The sequence below is a fragment of the Protopterus annectens genome, chromosome 9.part0, assembly GCF_019279795.1.
Source record: "Protopterus annectens isolate FY-2018-M chromosome 9.part0, PAN1.0, whole genome shotgun sequence".
Lineage (NCBI taxonomy): Eukaryota > Metazoa > Chordata > Ceratodontiformes > Protopteridae > Protopterus > Protopterus annectens.
The window spans coordinates 1,959,467,040-1,959,492,911 of NC_056743.1; the positions used below are offsets into that span (position 1 = coordinate 1,959,467,040).

The window sequence follows — 25,872 nt, forward strand, 5'->3', positions numbered from 1 at the left end:
GCCAAAATCAACCGTGAGTGCTCCGGTTCCCTCGGAGGCGGTTATTCCACCGCTCCGAACCGAAGACACCGCATTACCGATACCTCCGATACCGGAGCCAACTCCGATGCCAGTTATTGACTTTCCTCCAGATACTGTAACAGAGGAAATGCCCGAGACCATTGCTGTAGATAGGGTCACTCCTGCACGTGGAGCGGCTAGGCCTCCCATGTCCATGTCTTTCAAGGCCTACACGCGTGCAAAGGCAGCCAGCAAGTCCAAGCATCTTTCTGCTAAGTCCTTACCTCAGCCTACTCCTGAAACTCAAATCATGGCTATGGCCGCAGATTTAATTTCCCTGATCAGAGGTTCCCAGGCCCATCCTGAGAGAGGATCCCAGACTCCTCCTGATAAGAGGCCCAGGGTTGAACCCCCTGACCCTCTTCCCACAGATGAAGATTCTGAGGACTCTGTTCACTCTGAAAGCCAGAAAGAGCCATTCCAGACCTATGAGGATTCAGATGCAGAGGATTCTATCCCCTCGGCTTCTCCCCCAGAGGATATGTCTTTTGGGGAAGTTCTGCATTCCATGAGGGAGCATTTTAAGTGGCAAGGCCAGGAATATTCAGATTCCAGAAAGCGCCTTCGAACCTTCCTTAAAAAGCCCCAACACAGACCCTTAGCTATACCTCCTGTGCTTGATGTTTTGGATGATTTATATTCTGATTCCAGTGTTATCCCTGATACTCTTCCTCCTGCCCCTGTCAAGCCTGAAAGATACTATAGGGTCCCAGAAACCCATTCCCATTTCTTTAGGGCCCATGCTGTTGATTTAGAAACAATTTCCCAGGGGCCTAAAGGGGTTTCAGCTACCACCTCCAAAAACCCTTTGCCCTCTGACAGGGAAGCAAGGTCCTTAGAGAGATGGGGGAAATTAAAAGATCAACCTTTACCAGATCATGTTAAGGCAAAACTTATTGATGCACCCTTGGAAAAGAACAAGCTTTTTGGTGCTAATGCTAAAGATGTGTTAAAGTCCATTGAGGAAAAAGCCAAGTCAGTTCAGACAGTCAAAGATTTCCTCCAGGTTCAGCCACCTAGATTCAGCAGGAACTGGCCTTCAAAAAACTGGTCCTTTCCTAATCCTGAAAGATTTCAAAGGGGCAAAAGCAGGCGTGCCCGAGGAAGAGGCCAATACAGAGGATCCTACAGGGGACGACAATGGCAACCAGCAAACCAAAGAAGTGACACAGGGGTTTCTCCCGCCCCACAGGGACATTCTCAATGACTTTCCTCTAGGTCCGCTTACCAAGGAGCAAGCAGAAGCTCTTTTGGGTGGAAAATTATCTCTGTTTACAAGAAATTGGCACAAACTGACAAAGGACAAATGGATTTTGGACATTATAGACCACGGTTACAGGTTCCATTTTCATACCTTGCCAAGAAAACTGGGCATGCCAAACCTACCACAAAACCAGAGGGCAGAGGCTATCAAACAAATTTCTCTGCTTGCTCAGATCAAAGCAATAGAAAAAGTTCCACAACAAGAACGAGGTCAGGGGTTTTACTCAAGACTGTTCCTTGTTCCAAGAAAAGAAACTCAATGGAGACCAATACTGGACTTGTCCGCTTTAAACACTTTTCTCATAGTACCAAAGTTCAAAATGCTGACTCTACAGCAACTCCTTCCCATGCTGGGCAAGGGGTCTTGGCTGATTACTCTGGACCTCAAGGAGGCATACCTGCATGTCCCTATCAGACACAGCTGCAGAAGATACCTCAGATTTCTTGCAGGGCCAGAGCATTATCAATTCTCGGCATTGCCATTTGGCTTATCTACTGTGCCCAGAGTATTCACAAAATGCCTGGTTTCAGTAATTGCTCATTGCAGGCTACAGGGGTTTCAAATCTACCCGTACCTGGACGATTGCCTCATACAAGCGGACGACAAACTAACTTTGACAAAAAACTTGAATTATGTCATACATTTGCTACAGGCTCTGGGATACACAGTCAACTTTCAAAAGTGAAGACTTCAGCCATCCCAGCAAATGACCTTCTTAGGAGCCAAACTAGACACAGCCTCTCAAATGGCTTACCTGACAGAAGACAAGCAAAAGAAGCTAACTCTTTACTTCAAAACTTTAGCAAAGCTCACCCAGATGACTGCAAGGAGATTCCTGCAGGCCCTGGGTTACATGGCATCCTGCATTCTCCTGGTACCACTAGCAAGACTACACATGAGAAAGCTTCAGTGGTACCTAAAAAGCTTATGGTCTCAACACAGCAACAACCTAGAAGCAACCATACCACTCATTCCATGTCTTCAAAAGGAATTTCTATGGTGGGCCTCAGTAAGCCAGACAAACACAGGTATGTCATTCAAAAAACCTCAGATAACACAGATCATGACTACAGACGCCTCAGACCTTGGATGGGGGGCGCACATGGAGGGCAGATGTATTCAAGGACAATGGTCTCCAAAGGAAACACATCTGCACATCATCCAAAAAGAAATGCTGGCAGTAATGCATGCCATCAAGGCCTTCGGACAACAACTACAACCAGGCCACCTACTAATACGGACAGACAACACCACTGTGATGTGGTACATAAACAAGCAGGGGGGCACTCATTCTTACCCCCTTTTCAGACTGACAATGAATCTTTGGGAAAAATCACTGAGCCTAAGCATACAGTTGCAATCCCAGTTTGTTCCAGGCAAAGACAATGTTTTGGCGGACAGTCTAAGCAGGAATTTCCTAGACCCACACGAATGGAGGTTACATCCAGAAATCTTTATACGACTCACTTCGACATGGGGCAGGCCGGACATAGACCTATTTGCCTCCCACCTCCATCATCAAATACAGAAGTTTTGTTCAAGGACATATCATCCAAAGGCATGGAAAATAGATGCTCTCTCATTCAACTGGAGCTCCCTAAAAATCTATGCATTTCCACCTCTGCCACTGATGACCACAGTGTTACTAAAGATCAAAGCAGAGCAGCCCAAGGGGATACTAATAGCTCCAGACTGGCCAAGACAGCACTGGTACCCACTACTACGAGCATATGTCACAACAAAACATGGGCCCTCCCTCAATGGCCTCAACTTTTGACTCAACACAACTTCAGGACAGTTCATCCCAACATCCAGACGCTACAGCTAACAGCTTGGGAGATCCCATGAATAACCTCAGCCTACCTCTTTCCAAAGAAGTTCAGCGGATACTGACAGAAGCCCGCCGACCATCCACCAGAAAGGTTTACTCGGACAAATGGAAGAGATTCAGCATTTGGAATACCACCAAGGGCCATGATGCATCACTTTTGAGCATCCCACTCATCCTGGAATATTTGAGAGATATGCTACATAATGGGCTCTCATACTCCTCTATAAAAATACAAGCTTCAGCTATCTCAGCTAGATACAACACTGATCCACCTGTGTTTTCACATCCTTTGTTAAGGCAGTTTCTTAGAGGAATCAAGAATATAAAGCCCCCAAGAAGGGCACCAGTACCAGCTTGGGACCTCAACTTTGTCCTAGAAAAATTGACTTTACCTCCCTTTGAGCCAGCAGCTTCTGTGGATTTACAATTTCTTTCATGGAAGACAGCATTCCTGTTGGCCATTACCTCAGCAAGAAGGGTTTCGGAATTACAGGCCCTAATGGCTATACCACCGTTCATAACTTTTCACAGAGACAGGGTCTCCTTACGAACTAACCCTACCTTTCTCCCAAAAGTGGTATCTAGGGTCTCTTTAAATCAAGCAATTCACCTGCCTACTTTCTTTCCCAATCCTGAGAACAAAGGGGAAAGACTGTTGCATACCTTGGACATTCACAGACAGCTTCGCTACTACCTGGACAGAACCAAGACCAGTAGGAAGTCTGATCAGCTTTTTGTAGTTTACGCCCCTGGAGTACAAGGAAAAGCAATTTCAAAACAGACAATTTCAAAATGGATTGGACATTGCATCAGATTTTGTTATTCTTTCCATGGAAAGTGTGTGCCAGCCAAGACCACACTCCACCAGAGCTACAGCCACCTCTACAGCATTCTTAAGAGGGGTGCCTACAAAAGACATTCTAGAAGCTGCTACATGGAGCTCCGTGCATACATTTTCCAAACACTACAACCTTCCTCTATATTCCAGATCCAGAGCAGGCTTTGCTTCTGCAGTCCTGCAGGGATTGATAGCTACACCATCCTTTTCTTAGAGCATTCCACCTCCCCCAGCTAAGCTATGCTATTCAACCCATATGTTATGACTGCAGTTGCATTCTTGAAGGACATAGTACAGTTTTGTACCTACCATAAATGTAGATGACCGATAGATATGCAACTGCAGTCGGGTTTTCCCTCCCTCCTTCCCCTCTATGCCTTGGGTCCACTCCTATCCCTGTTACCCTTAGCTGGGGATATCTGTTATGGTGTATCTGTTTATTGCTTATTTATTTGTCTGGAAATCTGTTTTTCTTCCAATTTGATTACAGCCTTCCTTGGAGGGCACCTGGCATCTGGGGCAAGAAACACTGAAGAAGATGGCGTCGGCTGATGCTTATATACTCCAGCCGCTCTGACGTCGGAGAGAAATGCGACATCAGCCGACGTCGGACCCAGACTTTGGAATCCGGCCGACCGAGGGCTGCCTGAGGCAGGACAACCCATATGTTTTGACTGCAGTTGCATATCTATCGGACATCTACATTTATGGTAGGTACAAAACTGTACTTTTTCAGAAAGACAGAGCAATTACTAGTGGCATATGCCTCAGCATCACAAGGAAAGGCTATCTCCAAGCAGACTATTTCAAAGTGGATAGGTCACTGCATTCGTTTTCTGCTACTCACAACATGGCAAACCAGTGCCTAAGGGCATTAGGCCACATTCAGCCGGAGCTGCAGCCACTTCTGCAGCCTTTCTCAGGGGAGTACCAACCAAGGACATTTTGGAGGCTGCTACTTGGAGTTCAGTGCATACCTTTACAAAACATTACAATCTGCCTCTTTACTCTAAATCCAGGGCAGGCTTTGCCACTGCAGTTCTGCAGGGCCTCATAGCCGCTCCTAATGCTGTTTAGCTTCAGCCCCCAACCATAGCTTTGGGACTCAACCCAAATGTAATGACTGCAACAGTGAAACCCGAAGAACACAGTACAGATGTCCTTCATGGATGCATCTGCAGTCATAACAACTGGGTTGTCCTGTCGTCAGGCAGCCCTTCGGTCGGCCGGATTCCAAAGTCTGGGTCCGGCTTCGGCTGATGTCGCACTTCACCCGACGTCATCTCTGTTGGTCTTCGGGTATAAAAGCATCAGCCGACGCCATTTTCTTCAGTCTTTCTTGCCGCGTGGCGCCCGAAGCAGAAGCTGTTTGCAAGTGCCGGTCGGTCAGATCCAGAGATTCCTACTACCGAATACTACTTTGAAGACTTCTAAAAAGCTAAGTACCCCGTTGGGGACCTTTTCTTGCCTCAGCCGATGTCAGAAAAAGTAAACAATTGTTTAACTTGTGGGAAACAAATACCTCATAAGGATTTCCACTCTTACTGCCTACCTTGTTTAGGCCCAGACCACGACGTAGCTGCCTGTTCAGCCTGTGCTTCCTTCAACCGACGAACGCTTAGGCGTCGGTCGGAGTTTGCTGAACAGTTTTTCGGCTCCGACTTTGCGTACATTATGCCGTCGGATCATCCGACTACCCAAATAATTAAAAAACGCAAGGAAAAAGACCGACACTCGCGTCCAGCGGTTTCGACGAAACCACGGATAAGCAAACATGAGTGTCTCGGTTTCGGCCGAAACCGAGAAAACCGGTCTTTCCTCAGCCGAAACCATGACTACTACCGAGGCTCCTGCTACTACAGTTGAATTGGCCTCTGAAATTTTACCTTCTACTGTGGCTTCTAGTGAGTTATCTGACACCATCCCTTTGGATGTTTCTACCCCAGCACGTGGTGCTGCTAGGCCTCCTGCAGCCATGTCTATCAAGGCCTTTGCCAGGGCCAAGGCAGCAAAACTGTTAGTACAGTTCCTGCTAAGGCCCCCTCACAGACACCCTTCTAGCTCTCAAATGCTTACCCTGGCAGAGGATTTGATTTCCTTAATTAGGGATCCCAAACACACCCAGACAGGGCCTCTCAGCCTCCAGAAAAGGCCTCAGAACAGAGCCACCCCAGCAGGAAGGCTCTGATGATTCTTCGGAGGACTCAGACACTACAGAACAGCCAGAGGCTCCTTTGTCCACTTATGAAGACTCCGATGTTGATGATTCCATTCCATCTGTCTCTCCACCAGAGGAATTCTCCTTTGGGGAAACCTTACATGCCATGAGAGAACAATTCCAATGGCAAGGACAGGATTTCTCAGACTCAAGAAAAAGGCTTAGAACCTTTCTGCACCTGCCGCAACACAGGCCCTTAGCTATACCTCCAGTTTTGCCTGTTGTGGATGATGCATTTAATGATGTTTGCACTGCACCTGATTCCTTACCCCCAGCTCCAGCCAAACCAGACAGATTTTACAGGGTACCTAACACTCATCACCACCTTTACAAGGCCCCACTTGCAGACCCTGAGACTATTTCCCAGGGGCCTAAGGCAGTAGCCTCTACCTCTACAAAAAACCCTCTCCATTCTGAAAGGGAAGCCAGGTCATTAGACAGATGGGGCAAAAAAGTTTACACATCTGCCACTCTCTCAGCTAGAGCTTTAAACTGTCAGTTTCACATGATTCAATATCAAGAGTTTATGCTTGATCAGTTGTCTAAGAAACTTTCCTCTGAAGAAACCTTAGATAAGAAATATGTCTTAGAAATGGTGAATAACATACAGCAGGTTAGTAACCATTCTTTGAAATGTGGCTATGATGCACTGGAGGCTTCATTTAGATCAGCCATGACTGGCACAGTGATAAGAAGGCATGCATGGTTGAAAGAACAAGTCCTGCGGATCATGTAAAAGCAAAGTTGTTAGATGCTCCTATGGATAAGGACAATCTATTTGGTACTTCTGCTCAACAGGTAATGAAGAAAATGGAAGAGAAGGCAAAATCTGTACAAACAGTTAAGGATTTTTACAGGTTCAGCCCCTCGGTTTAGCAGAAACTGGCCTGCCAAAAATTGGTCCTTTCCAGACTCCTCAAAGACCCAAAGAGGCAGGTATAGGCGGCTCTAGAGGCAGAAACCAATCCAGAGGCAGTGCCTACAGAGGACGACAGTGGCAAGGTAACAACCAGAGAGGCACTGACACAAACACTGCCACTGCAACAGGACAATCACAGTGACTTGGCTCTGACACCGCCTACCAGAGAGCAAATAGCAGCACCTTTAGGCGGAAAGCTAGCCTTATTTTCAAGAAATTGGCACTATATCACAAAAGACAAGTGGATTTTAAAAACCATAGACCAAGGCTACAGGTTCCACTTCCACACCTTACCAGTAAACAGAGGAATGCCAAATTTACCTCCAACTCAAAAAGCAGAAGCTCTAAACCAGGTAATTCAGCTAACCAACATGAGAGCTGTGGAGAGAGTACCAGAAAATCAACAGGGCAAGGGATTTTACTCCAGACTCTTTCTAGTCCCAAGAAAAGACTTGGAGACCCATTCTCGATCTGTCCGTCTTATACACATACATCATCGTCCCAAAATTCAAAATGCTGACCTTACAGCAACTTCTTCCCATGCTGGGCAAGGAGTGTTGGCTGGTGACTCTAGACCTCAAGGAGGCATACCTGCACGTCCCCATTCAACCAATTTGCAGAAGATACCTCAGATTCCTTGCAGGATCAGAGCATTATCAATTCTCAGCATTGCCCTTTGGCTTATCTACTGCGCCCAGAGTATTCACAAAATGCCTGGCATCAGTAATTGCTCATTGCAGGCTACAGGGAATCCAAATCTATCCATACCTGGACGATTGCCTGCTACAAGCGGACAACAAAGACAAGCTGACAACAGATTTACAAAGGGTCATTTACTTGTTACAAGCCCTGGGATACACAGTCAATCTAAAAAAGTCAAGGCTGATTCCATCCCAGACAAGAACATTCTTGGGTGCAGAATTGGATACAGTAAAACAAATGGCATTCCTGACTGCAGAAAAACAAGAACAACTTCCTCATTACTTCTTGGCATTAACAAAGCAGAACAAACTAACAGCAAGAAAAATACTGCAGGCCTTGGGATTCATGGCATCATGCATAATCCTGATTCCTCATGCCAGACTGCATATGAGAAAGCTACAGTGGTACCTAAAAAACTTATGGTCTCAGCACAGCCACAGCCTAGAAACCGAAATACCGCTAATCCCATGCCTAAAACAAGAATTCCTATGGTGGGCCCAAGCATGCCAGGCAAATCTAGGCTTGCCCTCCCACAAAGGTCAAGCGAACCAGATCATCACAACGGATGCCTCAGACCTAGGTTGGGGGGCACACATGTTGGACAAATGCATACAAGGATTGTGGACTCCAGACCAGCTGCACCTGCACATAAACCAAAAGGAAATGCTGGCAGTACAGCTAGCAATCCAGAAATTCAAGCCTTTCCTAAAAGAAGGCCATTTATTGATAAGGACAGACAACACCACAGTCATGTGGTATATCAACAAGCAAGGGGGCACTCATTCTTACCCCTATGCAAAATGACTCTGGACCTTTGGAACATGGCACTCAACTACAACATCCAGTTACAGGCAACCTTTGTGCCAGGAAAAGAAAATACACTAGCAGATATGTTAAGCAGAACCACATCGAATGCTCACGAATGGATGCTGCACCCGGACATATTCCAGGCCATCACAAGAAAATGGGGAATGCCACAAATAGACCTGTTCGCATCCCCACTCAACCACCAACTCAGGAAATTCTGCACAAGGACGTGCCACCCTCTTGCATGGAAGGTGGACTCCCTTTCCTTCAGTTGGAAAGGCCTGACAGCTTATGCCTTCCCACCTCTTCCTTTGATGCACAAGGTACTGCTGAAAATCAAAGAGGAACAACCAAGGATAATCCTGATAGCTCCAAATTGGCCAAGACAACACTGGTATCCCTTGCTCAGGAGCATGTCTCAGGGGAGAATGTGGCCAATACCTCTGATGCCCTTGATGTTAACTCAGAACAAATACAACATCCTGCATCCAAACCTAAAAACCTTACAACTGACTGCCTGGAACATCACTTAAGAACAACCAACCCAGATTTATCCCAAAGGGTTAAAGACATTATACTTGAAGCCCGCAGACCTTCAACAAGAAGGAACTATGCAGGAAAATGGAAAAGGTTTGCCACTTGGAGTGCTGAAAGAGGAAAAGATGTGTCAAACATAGACATTGCTAACATCCTGGAGTACTTGGCAGAGCTTCTACACACAGGCCTGTCCTATTCCTCCATCAAGATACATGCATCAGCTATCTCTGCGGAATACAGCTATGATCCGCCTGTCTACTCACATCCTCTACTCAGGCAATTCCTCAGAGGAATCAAGAATGTAAAACCTCCTAGGAAACCACCACTGCCAGCATGGGACTTGAATTTTGTACTAGAAAAATTGACACTCCCACCATTTGAACCAGCAGGAACAGCGGATCTTCAACACCTATCATGGAAAACTGCTTTCCTCCTGGCAATTACTTCAGCAAGAAGGGTTTCAGAACTCCAGGCCTTAATGGCAGTACAACCCTTCCTGATCTCCCATCAAGATAGTCTCCATGAGAACTAATCCTACATTTATGCCAAAGGTGGTATCCAGAGTGTCCTTAAACCAAGCAATCCACCTACCTACCTTCTTTCCCAACCCACAGAACAGGGGGGAAAGACTACTGCATACTTTGGATGTACATAGACAGTTACGCTACTACCTGGACAGAACAAAAGAAAACAGAAAGACTGACCAGCTGTTAGTGGCCTATGCACCAGGAAGGGAAGGAAAAGCAATTTCCAAGCAAACAATCTCCAAATGGATAGGAAATTGCATAAGATTCTGTTACTCCTACCATGGAAAACCAATGCCACAGAACATAAGACCTCATTCAACAAGAGCTACAGCCACTACCACAGCATTCTTACGAGGAGTGGCAACCAAGGACATTATTGAGGCGGCTACTTGGACCTCCGTGCATACATTGGCCAAGCATTACAATTTACCTCTATATTCCAGATCCCGAGCAGGGTTTGCCACTGCTGTACTGCAAGGGATCCTGACTACACCATAATTTTTACTTGTACTTATTCTTCCTCCACCCCTAGTTTAGCTATGGTATTCTACCCAGTTGTTATGACTGCAGATGCATCCATGAAGGACATAGTACAGTTTTGTACCTACCATAAATGTAGATGTCCGAACTGGATAGCATCTGCAGTCAGGATTACCCACCCTCCTTCCCCTCTGTGGTACTCCTAGGGTATTTACACTCCTAATAGCTAGCTGGGGGGGAGTCTCTTATGGTGTATTTGTTTGTATATATGTACATACATGCTTATTTTTGTACATGCCTTCTTCCTTGTTTGCATACATTGGCATTTATCCAAATTTTAACCTTCCAAGAGGGCCACTGGCATCTGGGGCAAGAAACACTGAAGAAAATGGCATCGGCTGATGCTTTTATACCCGAAGACCAACAGAGATGACGTCGGGTGAAGTGCGACATCAGCCAGCGGACCCAGACTTTGGAATCCGGCCGACCGAAGGGCTGCTTGACGACAGGACAACCCAGTTGTTATGACTGCAGATGCTATCCAGTTCGGACATCTACATTTATGGTAGGTACAAAACTGTACTTTGTGTACACTTACCATAAATGTAGATGTTCGAGTGTATTCACTGTTGCGGTCCAGGTTACTCACCCGCCATTCCCCTTATTTTTGCTGGAACTTTTCTTTACTTCTCTAATCTATACAACCTAGATGGTGTATTTGCTTATAGAGGAAGGTAAACTTATTTTGGTGCATGTATGTTTTATTTACCTAATTTTAGCCTACCCTTTTGGGGGCACCTGACATCTGGGGCAAGAAAAACTAAATAAAATGGCGTTGGTTGCATCTTTTACCCCTGACGTCAGGGAAGAGGCAACAGCAACTGACGCAGGACCCAAGACTTTGGAATTCAGGCTGACTGAGGGCAACCTGCCAGCAGGATAACCCAAATGTAATGATTGCAGCAGTGAATACACTCGAACATCTACATTTATGGTAAGTGTACACAACTGTACTTTTTTATTCCAGAATGTTCCTGGTACCAAGGAAAGAGGGTCCTTGGAGATCTATCCTGGATCTATCCTTTCTCAGTCTCTTCCTCCACCTACCCAGCTTCAAAATGATCATCTTATCTCTTGTCTTACCTCTCATCCCCTCCCAGGCATTCATGGTAGCTCTAGATCTCAAGCATACCTACCTCCACATCCCCATTCATCCAGATTTCAGGTAATTTTTCATTCGGTTCCTGTCATTTTCAGTTCTCTGCGTTGCCTTTTGGTCTATCTACTGGCCCAAGAGGTTTTACAAAGTGTCTAGCCCCCTTCATTGCCCATTGCAGGGACCAGGGTATACAAATATACCCATACCTAGACAACCTACTCATCCTGCATCAAGACCACCAGCTCCTACTCCTTCATCTACAACAGGTGTTGAACACCCTCTGTCTTCTGGGGTTCATGATAAACATAGAAAAATTACACCTGATTCCCTCACAGGACATGATTTTCCTGGGGTGCAGACTCCACACAGACTGCATGAAGGCTTTCATCCCAGACCAAAGGATTCATGAACTCAGTCTGTACCTCAACCAGATCCTTACCAAAACCTCCCTGACAGCTCAGGAATTCTTGAGACTGTTAGGCCACATGGCATCCTTTATACTCATGCTGCCTTTGCAAAGACTCCACATGCGCAAAATTCATTGGGTATTAAAAAACCTATGGACCCAATATTCACAACCTTTGGACTCCCCACTTCCACTTCTGCTATGCCTAAAAAAGGAGATCCACTGGTGGATATCTGCAATGCAGACCAACCCGGGGACCCACCTCCAGATCGCAGCACTTCTACAGCAGATATCTACAGATGCTTCAGATGTGGGCTGGGGGGGGGTGTTGCAAACAAATCAACAACACCTCTCAGTACAAGGAAAATGGTCTACTCTAAGGGTAAAAGACCACATCAACATCAAGGAAATGAGAGCCCTGCTGTTAGCCCTTCTAACATTCAAGCCCTCTATCCTGCCAGGAACCCTCAAAGTTATCACAGACAATATGACTGTCCTGTGGTACATAAACAAGCGGGGGGGGGGGCATGTCCTACTCACTATGCAGCCTTGCCATCCAGATTTTGGAATCTAGCCGGTTCCCTCAGGGTTCACTTACTAGCCATGTATATCCCCTCAGAACAGAGTGTTATGTCAGACACACTCAGCAGAACCTCAACCCTCTCACGAATGGATGCTTCAGAGCAAGGTTTTCCTAGACTTGATGCACAGGTGGGATATTCCACAAGCAGACCTGTTTGCCTCCCCAGTCAACAGGCAGATGCCCAACTTCTGCACAAGGAACCCACATCCACAAGCTTGGAAAGTGGACACTTTCTCCTTTTCATGAGGGGGGGTGTACCTGTACACCTCCCCCCCTTCACTCTAATCCAGAAAGTCTTCCTAAAAATTCAGAAGGACAAACCAAAAATCCTACTGGTGATCCCCTTTTGGTCAAGACAGCATTGGTTTCCCCTCCCTGTTTTCTCTAGCCAAGGGCAATCACCACAGGTTACCCCACCATCTAGACCTACTCACACAGAACAAGGGGTCCCTACTACACCCACAAGCAAAAAACCTAAAATTGACCTTATGGGTGATATAATTCTGATCCCTTGCAGGCACCTTTATTTGGAGGACTTACTCAATGTTCTGCAGGAGGCCGGAAAACCTAGTACTAGGAGAAATTATGTAGCTAAGTGGCTCAGATTCTCCAACTGGTGTCATAGAAACAATCAGGACCCCCTCACTGTCTCCATTCCAAAGGTCCTATCATACTTGTGTGAGCTACTCCAAATAGGACTAACATATTCCTTAATCAAAGTCCATTTGTCTGCCATTTCTTCCTGTCTGCCCATTTCACCACCCCTGGGGTCCAGACTGGAAGTCAAACTCTTTCTAAAGGGAGTCCTCCACATCAACCCCCCCACGGAAACCCATCCCTCCACCATGGGACCTAAACTTTGTATTAGAAAAACTAACCTTGCCCCCCCCCCCCTTTGAGCTAGCACATTCTGTTCCCTTGAAACTTTGCACATTGAAAACAGTCCTACTGGTTGCCCTCACCTCCGCTAGGAGGGTTTCAGAGATCCAAGCCCTGATGGCCACATCCTTGTTTTCCACAAGGATAGAGTTGTCCTCAGGACTAACTCTTCATTCATGCCCAAGGTAGTTAATGAACTCTCATTGAATCAATTCATTAACCTAACCGTTTTCTATCCTCGTCTACAAAATGCTTCAGAAAGAAGCCTACATTCCCTGGATGTACACAGACAACTTTGATACTACTTAGGCAAAACCAAAGATATCAGGAAGTCAGATCAGTTATTTATTTCCTTCCATCCCAGAGCCCTAGGGAAAGCTGTATCTAAGCAAACCATTGCCTCATGGATGACTAAGAGACAAACCAACTCCCACCATGGGAAATTCTTACAAGGCAATATTAAACCCCATTCTACCAGAGCAGCTGCTTCCTCTACTGCCTTCTTCAAAGGCATAGACTCTTCTGTTTTAGAAGCAGCTACTTGGATCTCAGTACACACCTTCACCAAACACTACAAGCTGGACATAGCATCCCATGCTAGAGCAGGATTTGCCAGGACCATCCTACAGGGTTTTCTTGACCACAGGAACCATTCCTCCTCCCAGGTTCATACTTAAAGCTCTGGTACTCTCCCTACTGTTATGAATACTGCAACATCTAAACAGAAGGACGTAGAATAGTTGTGTAAGAACTTACCATAACCTTAGATGTCCTTCTCTAACATGTTGCAGTATTCAGTCCCACCCTCCTACCCCCTGTCTGTTTCCGGCTACTATCCCAGGTATCTCCTGAGAGCAAATTGCCATCACCACCCCCCCCGGTCTCTATCTACACAGCCATCCTACTGCCCTAGGACTGGCCTACATTTAAGTCTAACGGTCTTAGATTAGGACCCTCCTGGTCTAGCCTCATAGGCACTACTGTATGTGGCAAAACAATTCTGATGAGGGTATATGCAGATGTCTTTACAAGATGACAGGGACCTTAGTTAGTCTGTGTAAAGCACATACTGGAGCCCCTTTATCTTCTTTGTTAGAAACCTCTGAGGTCTTTCCAGTTGCTGCAGGTGCTTTATACACTACATGCGGAACGGGTCAGTATACTCGGTTATGGGCTGCATAAGTGCTAAGTATAGAGGGGTTATAACCTCTTTTATTGTCAAGGTGATGCCTTACTAATCAAGTGTGCATAGAAAGCCTTCCTTACTACAGTAGCCACATGGTGGTCAAAGTTAAGGTCGCAGTCAGCTTGTGATCCCAGATCCCTTACCACTTTGTGGGTACTTAGGATATTGTGGTTGATTTGATATTGTGAAGGTATATTGTTTGTGCCGAAGGGAATGATGATGCATTTCTTTGCATTCATTTTGAGACTGTGACTAATACACCAGTGTTTGGTCTGTGTGAGACCTTCCTGGAGTATACTGATGTAATCTGGGGATTCAATGATTGAGCCTAGTTTGCAGTCGTCTGCAAACTTGATCAGCCACAACCCCTTAGTTTTGAACTGAACTTCTGAGAAGTATATACCAAACAGTAGGACCAGCATAGACCCTTGTGGTACCCCCCGCTGGTAACAGGTCTGCTGGTTGATGTTGAGTCACCCATTTTGATAGTGTATGTCCAGTTTGTGAGCCACTTGGCAACGCATCTTACAACAAAGGGGTTTACATTCAGTTTGCTGAGTTTATCGGTAATGCCTGAACGTGGGATTGTGTTGAAAGTCTTTGTGAAGTTGGGGTATACTGTGAGCACAGATTTGCCCTTGTCAGTGGTCCTGGTCACATTTTCAAAGAAATCCACCAGGTTTAACAGGCAGGGTCTACTCTTGTTTAAGCCAAATTGGGTAGGATCCAGGGTTTGTAGGTCACCTATATCTTAATGATACATTCCATGGCCTTTGCAGATGAGGCTGGTCAGGCATACGGGTCTGTAATTCCCTGGGTCTGTTGCTAGGCCACCTTTGTGGAGGGGAATAACTGTTGCTGATGTTCTTCGTGTTTCACTGTTGCAGTCATCACATTTGGGTTATCTGCTTGCAGTTGCCCTCAGTCGGCCTGATTATCAAAGTCTTTGGTCCTGCGTCAGTTGCTGTCTCATATTCCATGACGTCAGATAGTCAGGGATATAAAGCATGCAGCTGATGCCATTTTATCAGTCTTTCTTACCGTGCTGTGCCCGAAGTAGAAGCAGTTCGCAAGTGCTGGTTGGTCGACTCCTGAAATTTTCATTTGAGTTTCAGATCCGAAGTCTTCAACTAAGCTAAGTACCCCGTTGGGGATCCTTTTTCTTGCACTAAACCGATGTCAGTAAAAGTTAATAATTGTATTTCTTGTGGAAAGCAAATACCTCATAAAGATTTTAATTCGTACTGCATTCCTTGCTTAGGCCCAGACCACAATGTACCTCGCTGTTGGTTTTGTGCCTTATTCAAACCTCGTACTATTCGTCTGTTCATTTTCGCATCCAAATATTTTGGTACTCTGTTCAATTATCCAGAAATGGCTTTGGTAAGTCACCCGACTAGCGACATTCTGAAAAAATGCAAATATAAAGACGGAGACAGACCGCATAGGTCCAAAGCTGCTGACGACGCTTCTCCTAAGCTAGTCGCCAGTTCGCCGGTACTCAGTGAGGTGTTTTCACAGCCCCTGATACCTGCTATTTCAGATTCGCAGGCCTCTACTGAGACCCATTCGGAGTCCGGTCTGCGCGAGATGCTTCTTCGACTGTGGAATTTGTGGATGTCTCTACCTTGGATGGGTCCGGAGCTGCTGTACAGGCACCGGCTTCTGAGGGTGTAATCAGGCCTACTGACTTGCATATTAAACCAACGCCATCTTCTTCTTCAAGGCCTAAAACTCGATCTATGCCTAAAAAAACGATGCCTAGACCACATGGTCAGGCCCCTATGCTTAAAAAAAAAAATGATAAGAATGGATGAGGACCTTATTACTCTAATCAGGGGAAGCCACCCTTCCCCCTCTAAGAGACCTAGGACTGATTTTCCTTCCGATTCTTCTGATCAGGATTCTGAAATTTCTGTTTTCTCTGATGACCAGGATTTGCCCTTTTCTACTTATGAGGATTCTGATGCAGAGGACTCCATTCCCTCTGCTTCCCCTCCAGAGGATTTCTCTTTTGGTGAAACCTTGCATACTCTTAGGGAGCATTTCCACTGGGAAAGCCATGATTACTCTGACTCCAAAAAGAGGCTTAGGGAATTCTTCTGCCTCAACACAGGCCTTTAGCTATCCCTCCTGTACTGGACATTGTAGATGATGCCTTCTCAGAATCTAGCCTGGCCCCTGACACTTTACCTCCTGCTCCCAGAAAACCTGATGGGTATTACAGGGTTCCTGATTCTCACAAGTTCTTTAAAAATCCTACTGCGGATCCTGAGACCATTTCACAGGGACCCAAGGGCATTAAGGCTACTACTGCCAAAGTCCTACCCCCTCTGATAGAGATTCCAAGGCACTGGATGGATGGGGAAAGAAGGTATACACTTCTGCAACTTTGGCCATTAGGGCTTTAAACTGCCAGTTTCAGATGTTAAAGTATCAGCAGCATATTATTGGATTGCTTAAACAGAAAATGATGTTGATTCCTGACTGTGCTGAAAATAAAGAATTACAGGATTTAATGCATTCTGCTGAACAAGTTGGAAAACATACTTTGCAATGTGGTTTTGATTCATTAGAGGCATCTTGCAGGGCTGCTGTCACTGGGACTGTACTTAGAAGGCATGCTTGGCTTAAGGAGCAATCTTTGCCAGATCATGTTAAAGCTAAATTGTTGGATGAAGTTGTTCTTAAAAAGATGGAGGAAAAAGCTAAATCTATGCAAACTGTTAAAGATTTCCTACAAGTACAATCTCCAAGGTTTAGTAGGCAGTGGCCCTCTAAGAATTGGTCCTTCCCTGCCTCTTCCAGGCCTTCTCAGTCCAAACCCAGAACCAGCAGAACAACCAGGCTTCAGTCCCAAGGTACTCAGAGGCCTAAGCAGCGGGAGGCTCCTACTTCCAAAGCAGGGAGTAGTAAGACTCCCCCCTATGGTAAACTGTGTGAATAACTTAATTATAAACCTACCAAGCCCTGCTCAACTGACTGTTCCTTTAGGGGGAAAGATTGCCCTGCATGTAAAAAATTGGGAACTCATTACCCAGGACAAATGGGTTTTAAGTATAGTTTCCCAAGGATACAGATTCCACTTCCACTCCTTACCAACCCCAAATGACTGGCCAGACCTACCCCCAAATCAGTGGGCAAAAGCTCAAAAGCAAGTTCTCTCTCTCTTAAGCATCAGGGCTATTCAGCCTGTTCCAGAAGAAGAATGGGGGCAAGGTTTCTACTCAAGACTTTTCCTGGTACCTACAAAAGACCATTCCTGGCGTCCTGTCCTGGATCTGTCTGTCCTAAACATATTTTTGGTAATCCCAAAATTCAAGATGCTAACTCTTCATTAGCTGCTTCCTATTCTAGGCAAAGATGCCTGGTTGGCAACACTGGATTTAAAGGAAGCTTACCTGCACATCCCAATAAGGGAATCTTGCAGAAGATACCTACGCTTCGGAGCAGGCTACATGCACTATCAGTTCCTTCTGCACTGCCCTTTGGCTTATCTACTGCGCTTAGGGTATTCACAAAGTGCCTAGCTCCAGTCATTGCATTTTTCAGGCAAAGAAATATTCAAATATATCCATACCTGTACAATTGTCTAATTCAGGCAGAAAGCCAGGACATACTATTAAATCATCTGGCATTTGTAAAGAAATTGCTAACTTCTCTGGGGTGCACCATAAACGAAAAGAAATCACATCTTGTACCCTGCCAACAAATTGATTTCCTGGGAGTAAGCTTAAATACAACTTCTCAGATGGCCTACCTCACGCTAGAGAAAAAAACGTTCATTTGACAGCCTACTTCAAACTACTGGCCACAAAGACCCAGCTATCTGCAATGAAAATTCTGCAAGCCCTGGGGTTCATGGCCTCCTGCATTCTACTAATTCCGTATGCAAGACTGCATATGAGGAAACTACAGCGGTATATAAAAAGCCTATGGTGTCAACATTCTCAGGATCTAGAGTCGATTCTTGTCATACCTTCTGTACAGATAGAGTTCCTTTGGTGGGCAGAGGCCTGCCAGCAAAACAAGGGACTGCCATTCACTCTACCCACTGCCGCCCAAACCCTAACAACAGATGCATCAGACTATGCATGGGGGGCTCACTTGGCAGGGCAGTGCATTCAGGGCAAATGTAACCCAAGTCAAATGCACCTGCATATCAATCAGAAAGAAATGCTAGCTGTACAGTATGCTCTGACAGCCTTCAAGGACCACATTCTACCAGGACAATTATTGGTAAAGACAGACAGCACCACTGTTATGTGATACATAAACAAGCAGGGGGAAACCCACTCATACCCTCTCTGCAGACTAGCTATGGCTCTGTGGAACACAGCCTTGAGCTACCAAGTGCACCTACAGGCTCTATTCCTGCCAGGAAAGCTAAATACACTAGCAGATGACCTATGCAGAATTCCCATGGACCCACACGAGTGGAAACTGGAACCAAAGAAATTCAACATGTTGATAAACAAATGGGGGAGCCCAGAGATAGACCTGTTTGCCTCCCCCAGAACTACCAGTTGGACAAATTCTGCACAAGGACTCCCCACAATCAAGCTTGGAAAGTGGATCCCCTGTCCTTCACCTGGAAAAACCTATCAGTTTATGCCTTTCCCCCTCTGCCTCACCTCTCCATGGTATTACTAAAGATCAAACAGGACAAACCAAAGACAAGACTGATTGATTGCACCAGACTGGCCATGCCAACACTGGTACCCCCTCTTGCACAGTGTGTCACTGCTGGCACCTGCCTCAGACCCCTGCTCTGCTGTCTCAGCAGGAGGGCCAGATTCTGCACCCACAGCTTCAAACCCTGAACTTGGCAGCCTGGCTAATTACCTGATCTCTCCATTCCCATCCTTCAGTAAGCAAGTGATGGGATGTCATTCTGGAGGCAAGGAGGCCTAGTACTAGAAAATCCTATGCTGAAAAATGGAAAAGATTCTGTTCCTGGAGCCAAACTCATGGGATGGGCACAGCAGTGCCCAATTTACCTCAGATTCTTCAATACTTAACTGAGATGCTTCACAAGGACCTTTCCTTTTCCTTCATTAAAATTGATGCCTCAGCCATTTCAGCTCATTACAATACAGAACCACCCCTCTTCTCTCTCCCACTGCTGTAGCAATTCCTCAGAGGTGCCAAAAACTTAAGACCACCCAGGAGAGCCCCTACTCCAGCCTGGGACCTTAACTTTGTTTTGGAAAAGCTCACTTTACCTCCCTTCAAGCCAGCTGCAAATGCAGAGTTGAAATTCCTTTCTTGGAAAACGGCCTTCCTTCTAGCCATCCTTCAGCAAGAAGGGTGTTTGAATTACAGGCTTTCATGGCTGTGGAACCTTTCATCATCTTTCATGCGGACAGGGTGTCCCTCAGGACCAATCCCTCCTTCTTGCCGAAGGTGGTATCCAGTGTGGCCCTTAATTAGTCCATTAATTTGCCAACCTTCTTTTCTAATCCACAGAACAAAGGGGAACGAATACTGCACTCCTTGGACATGCACAGACGACTTCGATTTTACTTGGACAGGACTAAACCTCTCAGGAAATCCGAGCAGTTGCTGGTTGCATTTGCTGCAGGGACAGAGGGGAAAGCTATTTCAAAGCAAACCATTTCTAAGTGGATAGGCCATTGCATTCATTTCGGCTATAAGCACCATGGAAAACCTACCCCACATGGGGATAAGACCACATTCAACCAGGGCTACATCTGCCTGTATAGCCTTTCTCAGAGGTGTCCCTACCAGGGACATCCTAGAAGCTGCTACCTGGAGTTCTGTACATACCTTCACCAAGCATTACCACTTGCCAATTTTTTCTAAATCCAGAGTTGGCTTTGCCACTGCAGTCTTGCAGGGCCTTATAGCTGGTCCTAATGCTATCTAATTACCTCCTCCCATCCGTAGCTTTGGGAATCTACCCAAATGTGATGACTGCAACAGTGAAACATGAAGAACATAGTACAGTTGTGTGCATTTACCATAAATGCAGATGTTTGAGTGTATTCACTGTTGCAGTCCTGGTTACCCTCCCTCCAGCCCCCTGACTTCTGTTGTCTATATCTCTATTCTTGTTTACTATGCTTAAAGCTTTCTGGTGTGTTTGCTTTTTGTTGGAGGTGTAACCTTGTATATAATTGCTTCCCATTGTGGGGCCACCTGACATCTGGGGCAAGAAAAACTGATAAAATGGCGTTGGCTGCATGCTTTATACCCCTGACTACTTGAAGTCATGGAAGATGAGACAGCAACTGACGCAGGACCCAAGGCTTTGATAATCAGGCCGACTGAGGGGCTACTGCAAGCAGATAACCCAAATGTGATAACTGCAACTGTGAATACACTAACATCTACATTTATGGTAAGTGTACACAACTGTACTTCATTCCACAGGAAAAAAGCCTATGGTTAGGCTGTGAATTGAAAAGGGTACTTAATGGTGATGCCAGTTCTTGTTTTTGCCTGTTTAGAAGACTGCTTGGAATGTCGTCTGATCCCTTAGAGGCTGTTTTTTTAAGTTGGACAAAGCTTTATGGACCTGCTCTTCAGATAGGTAGGGTGGGGGGAAGGTTTGTGATAAGTTAGGAGGGGAAAAGGGAGTGAAATTTTCACCAAACCTATCCATTAGCATGTTTGCTATCTCTATGGGGTCAGTATGTGTGATACAATTGGTCAGTAGTTCTGCACATGCTTTGGTCCATTAGCGGACTGGAGGTTCGCTGTGGCGACCCCTAACCGGGAAAAGCTGAAAGAAGAAGACTTAGCTGTAAAAGGTGTTATGGTTATCCTTGGCTGCACTTGCTAAGATGTTCTTCGTGTTTCACTGTTGCAGTCATTACATTTGGGTAATCTGCTGGCAGGTTGCCCTCAGTCGGCCTGAATTCCAAAGTCTTGGGTCTTGCGTCAGTTGCTGTCTTCTCTTCCATGACGTCAGGTCGTCAGGGGTATAAAACATGCAGCTGACGCCATTTTCTTTAGTCTTTCTTGCCCAAAGCAGAAGCATTTCGCAAGTGCTGGTCGGCCGACTACTGAAATATTCGAGTTTGAGTTTCAGAACCGAAGTCTTCACTAAAGCCAAGTATCCCGTTGGGGAAACTTTTTTCTTGCTTTTTACCGATGTCAGAAAAAGTTAATAATTGTATTATTTGTGGGAAGCAAATACCTCATAAGGATTTCCATTTATACTGTATTTCTTGCCTAGGCCCTGATCACAACATGCCTGGCTGTCAGTTTTGTGCTAGATTTAACCAACGCACTATTAAGCGTCGGTATATTTTTGCATCTAAGTATTTTGGAAACAGATTTAACTACCCAGAAATGTCATCGGATAGCAATCCGACTACCGCAGTACATAAAAAAAACGCAAAGAAAAGGACAGAGAAAGGCAGTCGAGATCCAAAACCGACGACGAAGCTTCTCCTAAGCCATTCGCTGGTTCGCCGGTACTCAGTGAGGCGCCTTCGCATCCCCTGATACCCACTACCTTTGAGTCGCAGGCCTCTACCGACACCCATGAGGAGTCCGGCATGCCACAAGATACTCAAGGTATTGGACCGACGGATGTATCTCCCTCGGATGGGTCTGGAGCTGCTGAGCAGGCACTGGCTTCTGAGGGTGTATTCAGACCTCAACATTTTTATATCAAACCGATGAAAGCTGCAAAACCAAAGGCAAAGACACCTTCTAAAACTAAAAAAATGACGCCTGAGCCACATGCACAGGCCTCTATGCCTAAAAAACAGATGAGCAAAATGGCTGAAGACCTTATTACCTTGATCATGGGTACCCATCCCCCTCCAGATAAGAGGCCTAGGCAAGACCCTGACTATGAATCTTCAGATCAGATTTGTATTTCTTTTGATTCCTCTTCTGATTAGGAATTATCTTTACCTTCCTATGAGGATTCTGATGCTGAGGAGTCCATTCTTTGAGGGAGCATTTTTCACTGGGAAAGTTAAGACTTCTCAGAATCAGAGGCTCCGGGATTTCCTTCTTCTCCCCCAGCACTAGCCTTTAGCCATTCCCCCTGTTTTAGACATTGTGAATGATGCATTTTCGGAGTCAAGCCTGACCCCTGACTCCGTACCTCTGGCTCCCAGTAAGCCTGACCGATATTACAGGGTCCCTGACTCTCATAGATTTTTATTTAGAAACCTTGCTGCTGATCCTGAAACTATTTCACAGGGTCCAAAGGGAGTTAAGGCCTCAACAGCAAAAACCCCTACCCCCTCCGACAGCGATTCAAGGGCACTGGACAGATGGGGGATAAAAGGTTTATACATCTGCAACCGTGGTAATCAGGGCCTTAAACTGTCAATTTCATATGCTTAAGTACCAACAGCATGTTATGGGATTGCTGAAATAGAAAATTATGTTGATTTCAGAATGTGCAGAAAATAAGGAATTATTGCATGCAGCTGAACAAGTTGGAAAGCATACTTTGCAATGCGGTTTTGATTTTTTAGAGGCCTCCTGCAGGGCCGCAGTTACTGGATCTGTGATTAGGAGGCCTGGTTAAAGGAACAAAATTTGCCTGATCAGTTAAAGCTAAATTGCTAGATGCACCTTTACAGCATGATTCTCTGTTTGTTATTAAGGCAGAAGAGGTTTCCTGCCTTGTCTTTCAGCTGATATAATTTAGCTAGTGCTGTGTCTCCTTTTAATTAACAACCTGTATTCAAACTGGAACCTTAGTTTGAGAGACAGCCTTACAGAACTATCTGCAAGTATGTAGAGCTGAGTATATTTTCTGTGTTATTCTGTATTATAGAGCTAAATTGTCTGCTTGATATCTGTGTCTTACTGCTCTGCAAATATATAGAAAACAGTATATATATTTTTTTATAATTTGCACATTCCTTACATCTGTGATGTGAAGAAACCTGGTTCAGGACTCCCGAGAGCACTCCAGCACTACCAGGTTATACCTCATACCATGCTTTTCGGTCCCAAAACTTGGACCGAACCACAAAAGGAGGGGGAGTATCGATATTCATCAAAGATACCCACACCTCCAGGTTGGTGGCAAAGCACGAAGCATCAGAGACTCTCCATGTGCAACTAACAGTGGGTAAAACTGCCTTCCAGTTTATAGCCTGCTACAGACCACCCTCCCAAACACAGGAACCCCACTCGGCCTTCCTGAGAACACTGGAAAATATGAAGGTCTCTCCGAACACCATTATATTGGGCAACTTCAACTACCCAAACATAGATTGGGAGCATTACTCTAGCTCCAACACCCTTGCCCAAAGGTTCCTAGAATTCATAAACTCAAATGCTATGGAACAACTTGTTACCACTTCCACAAGAGGGGAAAACATACTGGACCTGATCATCACCAACATGGGGACTCTATGCTCCAGACCAGAAGTGTATCCCTCACTGGTAAGATCAGACCATAAACTGATCTCACTGGATATTCACATCCCGACCCCACCCCCTGCCCAGAAAACCACAGTGAAAAACTTTTCTAAAGCAAATTTCACACTCCTCAAAACCGAGGTGGAATCCTTCAAAGCCCCCGGGCCTGTGGAAAATACTGCCCAGACCGCAGCATCCTTTATAAATGCATTCTGTGAACACCTTCAGGAATGCATGGATCATGCAATCCCAAGTAAAACCAAGACCCAATTCTCCAAAGGCAGACTACCTGTCTGGTGGACCCCAGCTATAAACAAACTATACAATAGAAGGAGGAAGCTACTGCATGATAGAGCAAAATCCCAAAAAGGGAAGGCATCTCTGATCAGTATTAGCAAAAAACTAAGGGCACTCATAAAATCGTCAAAGGCCAGCTTCAAGAGAAAAATTGCACAGGACACTAAGGATAATCACAAGGCTTTCTTTAGTTATGTTAGGAACCTGGGTGGGAATTCCCAGATATGCTCAGAATTAGTCCAAAATGACAAAAAATACACTGAACCCACAGACATTGCCAACATCCTAGCTGACAGGTTCAGCAAACTTCTCCCACCAAAAGGGCAAATATCTATCCCAGCAGAGTGCTTGCCCCCCTGACATCTCATATGCTCAGGTGGGAGCCGCCCTCTCCAAAGCAAAAAAAACACAGCATCAATGGGACCAGACGGTGTCCCAGGCTGCGTCCTACATGAACCCCAAGAAGAGCTAAACCCAAACATAAAACTACTGTTCAATCTCAGCCTTACTACAGGATATGTACCCAAAGAGTGGCGTACAGCAACAGTGGTCCCTCTCCACAAAGGTGGTGCCTCAACGGACCCTGGAAACTATCGCCCCATAAGCCTGACTAGCTTGGCCTGCAAAGCTATGGAAAGGATCATCATGGACCTGATAAATAAAGATATTGGGGACCTACAGACACTGGATCCTACCCAGTTCGGCTTTGTTAAGGGCAGATCCTGCCTCTTAAACCTGGTTGACTTTTTGAAACAGTCACCAAGGCCATTGTGAAGGGAAGGTGGTCCACACAGCCTATCTGGACCTCGCAAAAGCCTTTGATACAATACCCCACTCGGGCATTATAGATAAGCTCACCAGCTTAAATATAAACCCCTATGTCACTAGATGGGTTGCAAACTGGCTCAAGGACAGAACCCACATGGTTAGAATTGCTGGAGCCATGTCAGACTCCAAACCAGTTACAAGTGGCGTCCCACAAGGCTCAGTCCTGGGACCTCTCTTGTTTGGTATATATTTCTCGGAGGTACAGGCCAACACGGAAGGACTGTGGCTGACCAAGTTCGCAGATGACTGCAAACTGGCGCCATAATCGACTCTCCAGCCGACACAAGCATCCTCCAAAAGGGCCTCATAGAAACAGACAACTGGTGCCAGAGCCATGGCCTCAAGCTAAATGCCAAAAGTGTATAGTCATCCCCTTTGGCAAAAACAAAGTGTCCACAAATTACCACATAGGTGGTAATCCATTAAGTACAGAAGAAGTAATTAGGGACCTGGGGACCCAAGTTGATAGCAATCTCTCATTTGACAACCACGTGGCCAAAGTGGTTAGAAAAACATTTTATATAGCCCACCTAATCATGAAGGGATTCACATCTAGATTAGGGGAGGTCATCGCGCTTCTTTACTCATCCCTCATCAGGCCCATAATAGAGTACAATGCCCCTTTTGGGATGTACCTTACCAAACACCTGCAGCAACTGGAAAGACCCCAGAAGTACCTCACCAAAAGGATCAAAGGGCTCAAACAGATGCCATATGCTGCCCGGTTAAAGAAACTCCAGCTCTACTCAGTGGCATACCGCCTGCTCAGAGGTGACCTGTGCCTGACGTATAAGGCCATGTCCAACCCGAAATTAAGGGACATGCTGCACCTCAAAAAAAACAAATCCCATCGAGCTACACGCTCGAGAGACTTGAACCTCACCACTGAAATAAATAGGACATGCTGGAGGGACAGATTCATAACCCAGAGGCTCCCTTCACTCTGGAATAAAATCCCAGTCCAGGTTAGGCAGAGTCCCTCATT

The 25,872-nt window shown here is 45.7% G+C and overlaps 1 protein-coding gene across 1 annotated transcript in view; it reads left to right on the plus strand.

Moving 5' to 3' along the window:
* ATP13A1 (ATPase 13A1) overlaps positions 1-25,872 on the plus strand; it is a 1,617,817-nt gene that overhangs the window by 259,881 nt on the left and 1,332,064 nt on the right. The gene's annotated exons all lie outside the window — the stretch shown is intronic.